This window comes from Schistocerca gregaria, chromosome 1 (assembly GCF_023897955.1).
Source record: "Schistocerca gregaria isolate iqSchGreg1 chromosome 1, iqSchGreg1.2, whole genome shotgun sequence".
NCBI lineage: Eukaryota > Metazoa > Arthropoda > Insecta > Orthoptera > Acrididae > Schistocerca > Schistocerca gregaria.
The window spans coordinates 860,577,459-860,592,921 of record NC_064920.1 but is presented as its reverse complement, the minus strand read 5'-3'; the positions used below and the strand labels follow the sequence as shown (position 1 = coordinate 860,592,921).

General features: G+C 37.9%; 1 protein-coding gene across 3 annotated transcripts in view; it reads left to right on the top strand.

Moving 5' to 3' along the window:
• LOC126272879 (exportin-6-B) overlaps positions 1 to 15,463 on the top strand; it is a 303,000-nt gene that overhangs the window by 37,115 nt on the left and 250,422 nt on the right. Inside the window, exon 1 of one of the 3 annotated variants that reach the window (XM_049976125.1) lies at positions 9,712 to 9,730. The exons of the other annotated variants lie outside the window; for them this stretch is intronic. The gene's annotated coding sequence lies outside the window, so the exon portion shown is untranslated. Of the gene's footprint in view, positions 1 to 9,711; positions 9,731 to 15,463 lie in introns of those variants that run through there. 3 annotated transcript variants of the gene reach the window in all.

Below are 15,463 nucleotides of genomic sequence, written 5' to 3'. Positions count from 1 at the left end.
CTTACTGATTTAACATAAGACCAGAACTTCCTAGGATTTTCTGTCAAGTCGGTGCATAGAATTTTACTTTCGAATTCACTGAACGCTTCACGCATAGCCCTCCTTACGCTAACTTTGACATTGTTTAATTCAGTTTGTCTGAGAGGTTTTGGCTGCGTTTAAACTTGGAGTGAAGCTCTCTTTGCTTCCTCAGTAGTTTCCTAACTTTGTAGTTGTACCACTGTGGGTTTTTCCCATCCCTCACAGTTTTACTCGGCACGTACCTGTCTAAAACGCATTTTACGATTGCCTTGAACTTTTTCCATAAACACTCAACATTGTCAGTGTCGGAACAGAAATTTTTGTTTTGATCTGTTAGGTAGTCTGAAATCTGCCTTCTATTTCTCTTGCTAAACAGATAAATCTTCCTCCCTTTTTTTTATATTTCTATTAACTTCCATATTCAGAGATGCTGCAACGGCCTTATGATCACTGATTCCCTCTTCTGCACATACAGAGTGAAAAAGTTCAGGTCTGTTTGTTATCAGTAGGTCCAAGATGTTATTTCCACGAGACGGTTCTCTGTTTAATTGCTCGAGGTAATTTTCGTATAGTGCACTTAGTATAATGTCACTCGATGCTCTGTCCCTACCACCCGTCCTAAACATCTGAGTGTCCCAGTCTATATCTGGTAAATTGAAATCTCCACCTAAGACTATAACATGCTGAGAAAATTTATATGAAATGTATTCCAAATTTTCTCTCAGTTGTTCTGCCACTAATGCTGCTGAGTCAGGAGGTCGGTAAAAGGAGCCAATTATTAACCTAGCTCGGTTGTTGAGTGTAACCTCCACCCATAATAATTCACAGGAACTATCCACTTCTACTTCACTACAGGATAAACTACTACTAACAGTGACGAACACTCCACCACCGGTTGCATGCAATCTATCCTTTCTAAACACCATCTGTACCTTTGTAAAAATTTCGGCAGAATTTATCTCTGGCTTCAGCCAGCTTTCTTACCTATAACGATTTCAGCTTCGGTGCTTTCTATCAGTGCTTGAAGTTCCGGTACTTTACCAACGCAGCTTCGACAGTTTACAATTACAATACGGATTGCTGCTTGGTCCCCGCATGTCCTGACTTTGTCCCACACCCCTTGGGGCTGTTGCCCTTTCTGTACTTGCCCAAGGCCATCTAACCTAAAAAACCGCCCAGCCCACGCCACACAACCCCTGCTACCCGTGTAGCCGCTTGTTGCGTGTAGTGGACTCCTGACCTATCCAGCGGAACCCGAAACCCCACCACCCTATGACGCAAGTCGAGGAATCTGCAGCCCACACGGTCGCGGAACCGTCTCAGCCTCTGATTCAGACCCTCTGTTAATAGTTTACAACATGGTTTATCCATGTAAACATTTTATTGGAACTTTCGTAAGACCTGCACCATTTTATAAATTACAAACATCTATAAAAGTATCTCATCATCAAAAATTTTTATGGGTACTAATCTCAACCAGTCTATAAATTTCTTTAAATTCTGTCCACTGAACAAGACCCTGTTGCTGGATGTCCTAGCATGCTGCTTTGGAATGAGGCTCTCAGTAATCACAAAAGTGTTGGTATTAATTTCTTAGCCATTTTTTAAACTTTTCTTGTTGCATTGCCAGCCTGGAAAACAAACAGCATAAAATTGGACTGCAAATTCAATAAGGGAGTAATGTGACTCAGCGTGCCACTCCCACCAGCCAAGTATTTATCAAGTGCATTGAAGCAAGTGTGATAAATATTATGTTGGAAAAATATGTACACTACACTAAGAACATTGTAAGACTGACCAAAACAATCCAGTAATGTTTGCTATGGCTTTAAGAGATGAAAAACATGCAGTAGATAAAATTGAAAATAGTGTAATTATTTTACGTAAACAGGTAAAGGTAAATATATGCATTTCACGAAAGAAAGATATTTTTTCACTTTATGTTAAGAAACCAAATCCCATTTTGAATCAATAACCTGAACTGAAAAATAAAGAATATATTGAAAATTTTTGTGTTATCTGGTTACAAAGATAATACTAGTGATGAGGACCAGTTGATTAGAACTTAATCTATGGCATTTACAAAGTCGTGATATTTTACTTTTTTATGGTGACTGGAATTCGTCAGAAGGAAAAGGGAGAGAAGGAAACATAGTAGGTGATTATGGATTGGGGCTAAGAAATGAAAGAGGAAGCCGTCTGGCAGAATTTTGCACAGAGCATAACTTCATCATAACTAACACTTGGTTCAAGAATCATAAAAGAAGGTTGTATACATGGAAGAATTCTGGAGATACTAAAAGGTATCAAATAGATTATATAATGGTAAGACAGAGATTTAGGAATCAGGTTTTAAATTGTAGGACATTTCCAGGGGCAGATGTGGACTCCGACCACAATCTATTGGTTATGACCTGTAGGTTAAAACTGAAGAAACTGCAAAAGGGTGGGAATTTAAGGACATGGGATCTGGATAAGCTGAAAGAACCAGAGGTTGTACAGAGTTTCAGGGACAGCATAAGGGAGCAATTGACAGGAATGGGGGAAAGAAACACAGTAGAAGAAGAGTGGGTAGCTCTGAGGGATGAAGTAGTGAAGGCAGCAGAGGACAAAGTAGGTAAAAAGACGAGGGCAGCTAGAAATCCTTGGGCAACACAAGAAATATTGAATTTAATTGATGAAAGGAGAAAATATAAAAATGCAGTAAATGAAGCAGGCAAAAAGGAATACAAACGTCTCAAAAATGAGATCTACAGGCAGTGCAAAATGGCTAAGCAGGAATGGCTAGTGGACAAATGTAAGGATGTAGAAGCTTATCTCACTAGGGGTAAGATAGATACTGCCTACAGGAAAATTAAAGAGACCTTTAGAGAGAAGAGAACCATGTGTATGAATATCAAGAGCTCAGATGGCAACCCAGTTCTAAGCAAAGAAGAGAAGGTTGAAAGGTGGAAGGAGTATATAGAAGGTTTATACAAGGGCGATGTGCTTGAGGACAATATTATGGAAATGGAAGAGGGTGTAGATGAAGACGAAATGGGATGATACTGCGTGAAGATTTTGACAGAGCACTGAAAGACCTGAGTCAAAACAAGGCCCCCGGAGTAGACAACATTCCATTAGAACTACTGACGGCCTTGGAAGAGCCAGTCATGACGAAACTCTACCACCTGGTGAGCAAGATGTATGAGACAGGCGAAATACCCTCAGACTTCAAGAAGAATATAATAATTCCAATCCCAAAGAAAGCAGGTGCTGACAGATGTGAAAATTACCAAACTATCAGTTTAATAAGCCACAGCTGCAAAATACTAACGCGAATTCTTTACAGACGAATGGAACAACTGGTAGATGCGGACCTTGGGGAGGATCAGTTTGGATTCCGTAGAAATGTTGGAACACGTGAGGCAATACTGACCTTACGACTTATCTTAGAAGAAAGATTAAGAAAAGGCAAACCTACGTTTCTAGCATTTGTAGACTTAGAGAAAGCTTTTGACAATGTTGACTGGAATACTCTATTTCAAATTCTGAAGGTGGCAGGGGTAAAATACAGGGAGCGAAAGGCTATTTACAATTTGTACAGAAACCAGATGGCAGTTATAAAGAGTCGAGGGACATGAAAGGGATGCAGTGGTTGGGAAGGGAGTAAGACAGGGTTGTAGCCTGTATATTGAGCAAGCAGTAAAGGAAACAAAAGAAAAATTCGGAGTAGGTATTAAAATTCATGGAGAAGAAGTAAAAACTTTGAGGTTCGCAGATGACATTGTAATTCTGTCAGAGACGGCAAAGGACTTGGAAGACCAGTTAGAGGAATGGACAGTGTCTTGAAAGGAGGATATAAGATGAACATCAACAAAAGCAAAATGAGGATAATGGAATGTAGTCAAATTAAATCGGGTGATGCTGAGGGAATTAGATTAGGAAATGAGACACTTAAAGTAGTAAAGGAGTTTTGCTATTTAGGAAGTAAAATAACTGATGATGGTCGAAGTAGAGAGGATATAAAATGTAGACTGGCAATGGCAAGGAAAGCGTTTCTGAAGAAGAGAAATTTGTTAACATTGAATATAGATTTGTGTATCAGGAAGTTGTTTCTGAAAGTATTTGTATGGAGTGTAGCCATGTATGGAAGTGAAACATGGACGATAAATAGTTTGGACAAGAAGAGAATAGAAGCTTTCGAAATGTGGTGCTACAGAAGAATGCTGAGGATCAGATGGGTAGATCACATAACTAATGAGGAAGTATTGAATAGGATTGGGGAGAAGAGAAGTTTGTGTCACAACTTGACCAGAAGAAGGGATCAGTTGGTAGGACATGTTCTGAGGCATCAAGGGATCACAAATTTAGCATTGGAGGGCAGCGTGGAGGGTAAAAATCGTAGAGGGGGACCAAGAGATGAATACACTAAGCAGATTCAGAAGGATGTAGGTTGTAGTAGGTACTGGGAGATGAAGCAGCTTGCACAGGATAGAGTAGGATGGAGAGCTACATCAAAACAGTCTCAGGACTGAAGACAACAACAACAATTATTACATGCTATTTTATTTTTCTTAATCCTTGAATAGCCGTCTGGAATTGATGCTCTTTGCATTTATGCCTGTAACACTAAACATTATTTATAAATATTATATTTTTTACATTCTGTTTTTTATATATGTAAATCTTGAATTAACAAAAATCTGTAGGTATTGTATATTTACTGCAATTTTTCAGTCATCCTTTTCATGTGAAATGTTCCTATATCCATGATGATGTGCATAAATAAGTGCTGGATGATGGACTTTGACTGAAATTGGTCACACAACAAAGAATAAAGTGAACAACAGCTTAAGTATTACATGGTGTTATTTATAAAATCAGCAGTTCCAGCCTTAATTTGTTTTGATCCCCAAATAGTTAAAGTTGTGGTTTAGTGATCAGCAGTTGACAGGCATGTGAACAAGATCAAAAACATTGCTAAGTGGGATAGTATAGTTGCAGACAGAGTAAGTTGTTTGTGGTACATGGTAAAGTTCAGGAACGTTTGGGTGGGTGAGAGGATAGATCAAACAGAGACCATTGCAGTTGTAGAGTATTGAAGTTAAGTGTGAGGCATGAGAGCAGTTTTCAAGGTGCATTCAGACATGCTAGTGGAGTTAAAGACGAGGAGAATTGTGGAATCAGAGGATGTGTTGTAAGATTGTAAGGACAGTTGCCATCTATGTAATTCAGAGAAGCTGCTATTTGAGTGGGGGAGGGTTAGGGGAGATCCATATGGCAAGAGTTGTGAAGCAGTCATTGAAGTCAAATGTCGTCAGTAGCGTGTTTCAACACTGAGTGGTCAACTTTGCTCTTGACCTTAGTTTGGCAGTGGCCATGCCACATAAACAGCTGTACAGAAGTTACAGCTGAGTTGATACGTGAGAAGCATGCATTCATAGGTGTCTCTGCCTCAGGTAGGGTACCATATCGTCGATGCAGAAACAATACCGCGTAACTGACAAATTGCCAATTTTTCGTTTTTCAGTCAGATGATGTCATTGATCATACGCACATCTGTGAATTTCTAATTATTTACCATGAAAAAATTATCTAAAACAATACCACGTATGTGACACAGCAAATAAATAGATGGCAATACTGCGGATTTGTAAAGACTTAAATACCGCGTATCTACAATCAATGGATACTGTAAACAATACCACATAGATACAAAAGCGCGCGCAGCGACAGCACATTGTTATTGCCTTATTACGTATTTAACAGTGCTCGAAAGTGGTTCCATGCTTGTAGCTTCATTCATGATAATGGACAACGATATAGATGACTATCTTTTTACTGAAGAAGAAATGGTTCTCAGCTGAAATCAGCCTACGAGAATCATTCCTGAGAATGACTGGCATCAATAAGAAAATTATTTTATTATTCGCCTTTGAATGTTAGTAGTGCCACAAGTGTCTTGTTGTGATATAAATCAGAACGCCCCCACTTCACTTGTTGTGTGCTTTATTCATTCATGCCAAAGATTTTGAGACTGTCCACTTTCTAGTAGGATCTCCCATAAATGCAGAACAACCAACAGGCGAGAAAAGCCATAACGCTGAAGTTAACATTTACCGAAGAAGAATTTCGTATATGGGGTTCTTGGTTACTGTTCCTGCAGCATCTAAGGACGCAGGCAAATTTTCTTGGGATTATTGTTAATAGTATTACTGATGACATTGTTCTCACAAGTAAATGAATTTGAGCTTCATCTTTGTCTGCTTAAATTAATTTATAAATATTTTTCCATCTAGAAACTTCAGTGGCTGTATCCAACAATGCTCAAAATGAAAACACAGTCACAGTTTCCACTAGAAATGACATTACTTCACACTCATTGCCATGTGACTGTGCTCATTGTTTGCCAAATGCTCTGGTTAAATTATCAGAAGATCACGGAAGCAATAATGATGCTGACAGTGGAGACCAAGAATTTTATGGTGACATAAGCAGTGGCAGGAAAAGGAAGTCTAAACCTCATCCTGAAGACTTAAAAAAAAAAAAAAAAAAAAAGCCAATAAAATTCTTAGAATGTGTGGACAGGCCTATATTGGATACAAAAGAAGTCGAATTGGTAAAATCACTCATGCTACTCCTTGAGAGGCACGAAAATTAGTGCACTTCGAAGATGTGCCAGAAATCCGTTCAAAGGAAGTGTCATCAGTTTTCTGCTGATGATAGGCAGGCAGTATTAACACATTTTGGGAAACGATGTCATGGGATCAGAGAAAGGTTTACATTATCAACCTTGTGGACATAATTCCTACATAACGCCCAGGGAAGAACACTGGTGAATCCGGGAGAAAAGAGACACTCATTTATCATTTGAAAAATGAGCTGGGGAAACAAAGTATGCACAAAGATGTTTCTCAATACTCTTGGGATTAAATAATGGTCTGTCCGATATTGGCTGGGTAAATCCTCACTTGGGATGAGTCGTGATACAGAATTTTCATGACCTCGAGTCAAACAGACGAAAAAGAAAGATGAGAGAACCTTCATGAAAGAATTCCTGGACTCTCTTCCGAAACTTCCATCGCATTACTGCAGGAAATCCTCCTCGAAGTTGTACCTTAAGCCTATTCTACAGTTCTTCTGTATGGACTCTATATGGAAAAATGTCATGTGGAGAAGGTTTCACCATTAAGTCGGGCTACCTTTAACTTGATTTTATAAGATGGTAATATTAGCTTATTTTCCCCCAAGAAGAACCAGTGCGACTTGTGCTGTAGTTACAGGCTTGGTAACTTGAGTGAAGACATGTGGAAGGAACACACAGAACGGGAAAAGCAAGCAAGGATGCAAAAAGATGCTGAAAAGAAACAAGCCCAGCAGAAGCTCTGCTCAGTGTACACCATGGACTTACAGGCCGTGAAAGTTGTTCCATTTTTAAGTGCAAGTGCAGTTTATTATAAAACAAAGTTGGCTATTCATAACATTACAATGTATAATTTAGAAAGGCGTGATGCAGTATATTACTGGTTCGATAAAATGCAAGGTGATTTGATTGCATCATGTTTTGCCTCATGCATCTTGAATACTCTGTCCAGAACGATTAAGGAAAATGTCATTCAAGTCATTCTGTATTCTGATGGCTGCACATATCAGAACAGAAATGTGATATTATTAAATGCTCTTTTCAGATTAGCAATTGATACTGGGGTATTGATTACACAAAAGTTTTTGGAGAAAGGCCATACTCAAATCAAATGTGACTCAGTTCACAGTTCCATTGAGTGCAAGCTTAAAAAGGACATGAAGTTACACTTCCTAAGCAATATGCTATGATATTAAAGAAGTGAGAAAAAAGCCACAGCCATATGAAGTCCATTACCTAGATTATTCCTTTTTCATCATCTAAGCAGAGAAAAGTTTGTGGCTGTGCGATTCAATTAGGCCTGGAAGAGCTGTAAAAAATGAGCCTACAGTTACCGATCTGAGGGTGATACAGTGCCGCCCAAATGGTATTATTTACTACAAGTGCTCTTTCAACGAGGTGTGGCAAGAATTACTGAGGCATCTGAGGAAAAAGCTTGGAGATGTTTGCTTCCCGAAACTATACAAGGAAAGACTGAAAATCAAGAAATCCAAATGGGATCATCTACACCAACTTAAATCTGTTGTTCCTAAAGATTTTCATAGTTATTATGACAACATCCCTTATGAATGAAAATTATCGCGGAGGTAACTGTGTGATGAGTATCAGTGCAGTGTAATTCTCTGTTGCTGCTTTGAGCGATGTTTAGGATTTTTCTTGAAGAAATGCACAGACATTATTGGAACTATATAAACAGTATATTTATTTAAAATGTTTCCATGAAATCTTTCAATATAAAATGATTAATGCTCCAAAACGTGTTCTTACTAGCTTTCTCAGCATCAAATACCAATGTAAATGTGTCAAGTCGTGCCGGGAGACTGACAAATAAATACCGTATAAGTAACAGATCATGGCATAAATACCAAGACAATTCGCATATGTGCCGAAATTAAGATTTCTGAAGCATAACTTTTGTTCACATTTTTATTTGATCCTATATTTCCCTGTAGTGCTACGATGCAAATTTAGCGCCACTGTGAAATGTGTTATTCACTTTTAGACAGTTTTTTTTGTCTCGTGTAAAATTCATATTTTGCTACTTACGCAGTATTTTTTCACGGACAATATGCCTTTGATTATGCTGAATTAGATGTGCTGGGAGCATAGGAAATGTATTAAAGCTTGATCTTCCTCATGTCTATGACCCATATGGCAAGAGATTGGTAATAGATATAAGGGTGGACCAGGATATTTCATGGATTAGGTGGAAAGTGGGATACCACTTTAGAAGAGGTATAAAGTTATTCAATTCAGGGCATAGCAAAGGTATTAGGAGATCTGTTGGAGGATGTGGTTAAGTTATTCCAACACAGGGTGGTGCTGGATTGAAGGTGTGGTTGGTGTTGTAGGAGCATGTGTGTAGAGATCCTTCAGTCCAGCATTTAATTTTAACAGTATGCCAATACCCCACTGAGAAGCATTGCCTTCTCTCTTTCAACAAACCAAACGTGTTTTCAGGGATCCAAATACAGATACTTTAAATGTCAAGGAATACATTAACAAAGAGAGACAACTATTAAAAAAATGATTTAATATCAAATTATCACTATACTACCACAAACTATTATGTAGCGACTGCAGTTTAGCTACGTGACTTGATCTCTTGTGTGCTACATGTTACTGTGTTCAGCATTGTGACCTATGTAAAGTTTAGTTGTTAGAAGATTTCCACCAAATCACTATAAAACATAAAAAAGGTATTACTATGAACTTATTGTTTGGTTCATAATAGAGAATAAGAACTACTGAGTTCTTAGCAGTCATTTGTTATTAAGCATTGGCGTAAGGTAACAGGTGATCTCATATTTTGTTACTTTGTATCAGGGTGATCTTTTGTTGGTGTATCAGTTATTTAAAAAGAACATGCTACATTATTATTATTATTATTACTTCGAACAAGTTAGTTTAATAACATGAAAAATAATTATACACCAGTCATTTAGTATCTCCATACTTACAGCTATCCAATACCAGTAGGAATTTAGAACAGGGCGAGTTTCATTGCTGAAGTTCTGCAGAGTCATGTTGGCAGTAATCACCATCAGACACAGTGGGAAAACAGTGGTGTGACAGCAGCTAATTGTAAGAACCTAACCACAGAGCAGTAGACAATATGTTTTGTAGCAGTTAGTAGAAATAATTTATCAAGTCCTGATGCAAATATAAACACACAACAGGATAAACAGCAGTCAAAATCCCAAAAATTCAAAAGATATTTGCCATAACAATGAAATAAGTTTTTTGATATGTTATGTAAAGGTGAAATAATTAACTTTACAGTAACTATAGCTGTGGTAAATTAATCATCATCTTTCGAACTAATCACACCTGAGACAATGCTATAGTCAACCTATGACCAACATCTTCATTCCTCTACAGTATTTAAAAAGCTGATACTGTGGCAGCAGCTATTGAAGACTTTCTTTCATGTTCCAACATAACCATACATTATGAGTGATCAATATTATTTTCAATTTTATATTAAAAACAGAGATTCCAAGACTTACCAAGCGGGAAAGCGCCGGTAGACATGCACAATAAAATAACACACACACACAGAATTTCTAGCTTTCACAACCAATGGTTGCTTCTTCGGGAAAGAGGGAAGCATGTCTGCTTGTATTTGTGTGCGTGCGTGCGTGCGTGCACATATCCATCCGCACATACACAGACACAAGCAGAGTGTACACCTGTCCTTCCCCCCCCCCCCCCCCCCCCCCCCCTACGGTAAGTCTTTCTGCTCCCGGGATTGGAATGACTCCTTACCCTCTCCCTTAAAACCCACATCCTTTCGTCTTTTCCTCTCCTTCCTTCTTTCCTGAAGAAGCAACCGTTGGTTGCGAAAGCTAGAAATTTTGGGTGTGTGTTTGTGTGTTATTTTATTGTGCCTGTCTACCGGCGCTTTCCCGCTTGGTAAGTCTTGGAATCTTTGTTTTTAATATACTTTTCCCATGTGGAAGTTTCTTTCTATTTTATTTATTTTCAATTTTGGTAGATGAAATATATCCCCTATTCTCATATGCACCTACACCCCACAAGACACTTTCCTGATTGTATTTATTGTTTCAAGGATAGTCTCTCAATGAAATAGAATTTGTCGTCATAATACAATGAAAATAAATAGCTCCAGTATACAAACACACATTACTTATGTTTTATAAGGATGGGCAGGTAGTTAGCCACGACTTTGCTGGAGTAACCATCCTTGCATTTGCCTGAAATGATTCAGAAAAACTATGGAAAATCTAAATCAGGATGTCAGGACAGAGCAAAATCTCTCCTCCCAAATAGGAAGTCAGTGTCTTAACAACAGCACTGTCTTGTTCAGTTTGTCTCTATTGTACAATTTCCTTTGTGTTTTACACAGTGAGCACCATAAATATTTTAATATAAAACACACATTTATACTGCACCACTGCACACAGTATGCACGTCTTCTGGCAACTCCAAAACCACGAACATGCATGTCTTCATGTCCTTCCGTCAGTGTGTCAGTAAAGTATGTTTTAGTTACCTTTTTTAATATATATGTTTTAGTAATATTTGTCATCTCCTGGGTCAGTTTATTATAGAAAATGCTGTTTTGAGTTTTTGTTTGTTTTTCCTTTGTAAACCGAAGTCCAAAATGGCTCTTGTTCCATTATTTTGTATTGAACTAGTAATGAAATACCTACAAATGTTTTCCTTGATATGCAAAACAGACTGATGGATATACATATTTGGTTTAGCAAGGCTACCCAGTTTTTAAATATTTGTTTGCAACAATCCCGGCTATTACTTTTGTTTTTTATGGAATATTCCATCGGTTTTTGGAGAAACATAGACATATTAATAACTTGAATACATTGTGTTAATATTCCGCAATAATATTTATTTTATAGTTGGTTATGAACCAGCTGTTGGCTTCTTAGGCCATTATAGTGAACAGATAGCCTTCACAACTTCAACTAAATTAGCTGTATAAAGATTGCTGTGCAAAGGTGTGACATTTTATGACTACATTGATACAAAACACAAGCATATTGTAATAGCTAAAGAGACATATTCAAATATTAAAACTATATGAATGAAGAATCCGAAAATGTTGTATAAGAGAGTAATGGCACAGGCTACTATGTAATGTAAACAAGCTGGGGAATGTGATTAAACCCAAAGGGGGTGGGGGAGAGAATGAGAAGGAAATCTATGGAATGTGATGTGGAACAGCTATAACAAGCTTATTATGTAAATGGAGAGATAAACAATAACTGGCTTGTACTACTTCAATAAGGGTAAATAATGAAACTGTGTTTGTTCATTAGACCGGTTAAGGATTCTTTGATTTGTGTTCATCAATGGCCAGAATTTCAAGTAATGTTAGTTTTCTGCCTTTACTTCCTTTATGGAGAACATCACATTTCACATCATATGAATTCCATTCATTCAGAGCAAGCTCAGCAGAGGTGAAATATTTCTTTTTCAGTCTCCAACTACTGTTGCACTCAATCAGTCTAGTTATTAGCTAGAACCATACCTACATCTAATTTGCAACAAAGGCTGCAGGAAAATTCTATAAAATCAGCTCTATTCTAAAGGTCAAATCTTATCCTTCCTGTTGAATAGAAGGTGGACAACAGTATTCCTAGTGTAAAAATCTGGAGTATATTTCCTGGATTTTAGTTTTCTGACAAGACCGTGTGAAGCATATGAACATATAGCATGGGGCCCATACATTGTCAGTGTGGTTTTGCACTGTTTGAGGTGGATAAAGAAGTGCTGCTATCCCTGTCTCTTCTTTTTGCTGAATATGTCATCAATTAGGACTGTAACCATTGCCACCAGATTGACAGCATACTCAACTCTTAGTTCTCTCACCATTAGATAATACACTTGTTATAACTGTTCCACACCCAATTTCCATAGATTACATTCTCCCTCCCCCCTTTTTTGGTCTGTTCATCACATTCACCAGTTTATCCACATGACATAGTACCCTATGCCATTACTCATTTGTACAACATTTTTGGCTGTATACATTCATATAGTTTGCCATTACATTATGCATTATGTTTTGCATCAGTAGAGTCATAAAATGTCACATATCTTTGTGCAGCTATAAATTCTTGCTGAAGTTGTGTGGACTTTGTTTTAGTATTAAGTTATCTGACATAGCCTAAGAAGACAGAAGCCAGTTCATAACAAACTATTCAATAAATATTATTTTGGAACATTAATGCTGTGTATTTAAGTTATTAACTACTTTTAGTTATTATTTTTATGGTCCTTTTATGCAGTTTGAAAATGGTGCCTATGTTCTGCACCTTTCGTACCAAGAAAGGACCCTATTGTGTGAGTGTACTTTGGAATAGTATGTCATCCCAAGGCATTGGCTGTTACAAATCGCTACTAGAACACTGATAACATGCCAATGACATTCTTTATGCCGACATCTTTGTGTATTCATTCTGTGTCGATTGGCAATCAATGTTTATCCCTAAAAACTTTGTGTTTGTTATGCAGTCTACAGGTTTATCATTTATTCTGAATCTGTTAGTGTTGCTTTTCCTCTTTGTGTTGGAGTGCATACTGTTTATTTTCTTTATGCTTGATGTTAATTTGTTACATACAGCCTGTAAACACTCTCAGGTGCCCCATTTACTTTATCTACTAAGAGTTTTGGTGTTTTATCAGTGATTGTGATATTGCCATTAACTGCAAGGAGGACATTGACTGCACAGAACAACAGAATTAGCCCCAGTATGCTACCCTGAGGCACACCTTTGTTTATACACAGCCCCTTCACATCATTGTGACCACTGTGTATGTTCAACACCAGTGTATAACAGTTACTCACAGATGACAGGGTGGCAGCACTAGCAGAGGAGGGTATATAAAGCGTGTCAGCGGGGAGGCAGAAAACAATGCAGTCATTGTCATAATGTGAAAATGGAGTGATTAATATGATGTCCAAAAGAGAATGGTCATTGGCTTTTGGGCAAAGGGTGGAAGCACTTCTGAAATGACTACGTTTGTAAACTGTTTGCATGTCACAGTGTTCCATGCATGGCAAAATGGCACTATCCAAAACTGACCCCAAGATAACTGTGGTGCATCATGGACTGTAGAAGGTGGGTGAATTACTGCTCCAGAGGTCTATACAAGTTAATAGAAGTGCAACTGTTGAGCAACTGACTGCCCAGATGAACCAAGGGCTACCAACAACATCTCCTCAATGACCATTTAGCAAACATTGCTGCGTTTTGGCATCTGGATCAGGCGCTTGGTTCATTTACCCATGCTGGCTGCTGCTCATCGGCAATGAAGCCTGGAATTTGCATGCCAATACCACAACTGGACATTCACTGAGTGGTGACAGGTAGCCTTTTCATATGAAGCACATTTTATGCTCTATCGGGTAGATGGCCATTGGTGTGTTCAGTGTGAAACGTCTAAAAGCGAAGTGTCCAGACCAGAGTGTTTGTTTTTGTGGCATTCCCTGGGTGATTTCATCATTCTGGATGGCACAATGAATCGACCAAAGTTTGCACCTGTCCTTAGGAATCACGTTCACCCTTGCAGTTTGCATCTGTCCTTAGGAATCACGTTCACCCTTGCAGTTTGTTTTTACTCACCATGGATCCTCAACTGAGAAACCTAGCAGGGCTAGCTATGGCACTGGAGTCAGCATGGCTCCGCATCCCTGTCAGTATCTTCTGAATCTCACTAACTCTCTTCTTGCACATCTTGCAGCGGACCATGCTGCAAAAGGTGGTTATTCCGGCTTTTGAGTGATGGTCACATTAGTGTGACTGTTCAGTGTGTGATTCTTGTCTGACAGTTGTTCTACTAAAAATTTGTCATCAGCAGATGTGTGAACCATTTCTAGCCTTTGCACCTTATTTTACAGGTAAGACTGGAATCATTCATTTGCTATTCCTCTTACCCACTTAGTGCTTCTAGTCTAACATTTTATGGACAACAGTTCTAAAGCCATGGACAAGGCTAAGAATATGCCTGTAGGAGAGTTATCTTTGTCAAGAGCTTAAAGTACCACTTCTTGTGAACGCTATTATAGCCGACATTGTACTTCTCTCTCTTTGGAAACCAAATTGTAATTCCTTAAATAATTTGTGCTTATTCATGTAATTAATTAGTGTGTTTTTCACGGTTGATTTGTTATTTTTGAAAATGCTGACAACAGTGATATTGGCTTGTTGTTTTCTGTACACTGCATTACCTTTCTTTAGTAATGACAATATCTGGCCTAAAGGATGCAATTGCTATGTCCGTTAAGGAGATTTGTGTGCTTTCTATGCACACCTTCAGAACAGAGACGGGAATCTCATCTTTACCTGTTGACTTCTTACTTTTCTTTCATTTCTGTATTATTTTCCTCACTATAAGCTTTATTGTGAGAAATATTGTCACAGTGCTTGCAGTGTAATTGATTGAGGATACTAAATGTGTTTCAAGATGATGATGTTGCAACTTCTCTTGAGTAAAGAGAAATAGTCACTTAAAAGATTTGCCAATTCCTGAGGATTTTCCATTACTCTACTCTCATCTTTCATTTGTATGTTTGTATATTTGTCTACCTTTTCCAGTTTCATGTTTTATGACAACCAATATTATTTTGGTTTTATTTTCTACATTATATATTATATTGTCATTGAATTACTTTTTTCAACAGTGAGTGCTACCCTCCTGTATATCATTTTCTATCTGAGACAATGGTCTAGGAACTTTGGATTGTTGTAGTGTTTTTGCAAAGAATGAGAAATTTAAACATCTGGCAGGGCTTTCTAATACCCACAGTTATCCACTTATTTTCCTTAT